Source organism: Triticum urartu, chromosome 3 (genome assembly GCF_003073215.2).
Source record: "Triticum urartu cultivar G1812 chromosome 3, Tu2.1, whole genome shotgun sequence".
Classification (NCBI taxonomy): domain Eukaryota; kingdom Viridiplantae; phylum Streptophyta; class Magnoliopsida; order Poales; family Poaceae; genus Triticum; species Triticum urartu.
Window position 1 is genome coordinate 683,769,777 of NC_053024.1, and position 1,974 is coordinate 683,771,750.

The window sequence follows — 1,974 nt, forward strand, 5'->3', positions numbered from 1 at the left end:
TGGGATCTAGGCAGTTTAGGTTTCTGATGGATCCTTCTGGATTCGGCCAACTTTTATTGTCTTTGTTCTTTCTATAAGTCCTTATCCTTGTTTTGTTCTCCGGTACGGCGATTTGCTTCTAGATCACAGCCACCGGCGTCTCCTGGTCTGAATCGACAACTTCCTAGCCGTTGCTTCTAGAAGCTCCTGTGTTTAAAAATAGTTGCACCACTGAGCCAGACGCCTAGAGGCTGCATCGAGCTATGCTCATGGCGCGCACCGCCGGTGGATGCAGGAGAAGAAGACTTTGGCACCCCCACAAGATATGAGTGTAATTTTATGTTTCCATATGAGTGTGTTTGTAAGGACATGTGATGCTTGATATATGGGCCTTGGGCTCTTTCACACAAAAAACACAACACATGCCTTCCAAATGATATTAAACAAAATCCAATTCTAGAAAGAATGGAAAAGTAAGGGATTTCAGTCTGCTAAGAGGTTGAATATCTCTCCCGCGTCTGATCTTTGCATCATTTTGTTATTCAAAACCATGACACAATTGACGTCATCGCGTACACAATTGGACCCCGTCGACACACACTGGTTCGCCTCTCGACGGTAGACAATAGACTCGTCGAATCAAAGGGTGATGCAGTACTCCAGACAATTTTCAGTTGAATTTGCTAAAAGTTATCTCTTTATATATGAAGTGCAGCTAAGAAAAAGATAGCTTGCAGTTCCATCGTTTCTAACGAACAAATGTTAATGTAGTCTAGTCACTCATGTGCCTGATGAAGCGTCAGTGCGTCACCGATATGATGGAATAAAGCAAGTTAATTAACGCCTCCTGCGCTAAGAGCTTACTAGTTAGGTCAGCCTTGATTTCTTCTCCTAATATGCGGTGAAGAGGATGCATATATATCGAAACTGAAATTTTAATTTTAAGCCAACGAACTATTTGACCGAATACTCAAGGCTAACAACTAAAAGAATTCTTCCCATCCCGTGACAAGCGGGATCAGCAATCTACAAATCTTCTTATATATACAATGCATTCATTCCCAACTAAAAAAATTCATTCATTTCTCCACTACAAATACCCCGTGCGCTGTCCGCTCTCGTCTCAGTCCACAGGAGACGTTCTGCTCCAGCCACCATGGCCCGCCTCGCCACCCTCGCCATGCTCCTCCTCCGACTAAGTTATTTTACCGGTGCTGGTATGTATCGGTAGCCAATCCACCATCCATCACTTTTGTCAAGGTCTATGCATATCTTATACTCTATTTTCAGATATTAGATTGGACATAGTAATAAATGTATTGGTGTCAGATATTGTCAGCTTTACAGAACAGAGAGAGTTAGAGGGGAGAGAACGGTGCATGCATGCATGCATTCTCTCAAGCCATACATATGACATGCTTTTATTTTTCTCCTCGTATTTTTAATGATTCATATCTTTTGAACCAAATGTCTATTATTGAAACTTTTTATATATTTGAATTCATGGTGACAAGACCTTCAGAACAAAATCAATTTTGGATATGTTTGAAATATATTTTATTTTATGTATTTCAATATTGTTTGAAATCACTTTCATAAAACATTATATTGTTTCACTATGTCATAGAAGTTTTTCCTAGTGTTTCACTCATTTTCATAAACTGGAATATGGAACTCACAGAGATACGGATATATTGATAGGACAACATTTTTTCTAGTTTTTTCAAGTGTTTCGCTCATTTTCAATCATTTGAATAAACATATTTCACTCATTTTCAACAGATAGATTTAGGCCCATTCAAAATGATGGATATCACTCATTCAAAAATTTATTTCAAACATTTCAGAAAACTGATTTCACTCATTGAATCTAACAACACATTTCACTCATTTGATACAACTGATTTGAGTCGTTTCAATTGAAAGAAATACATGTTTCAATAATTTAAAAAGCTAATTTCACTCATTTGAAAATAAAAATATTCTTGTTTCAAG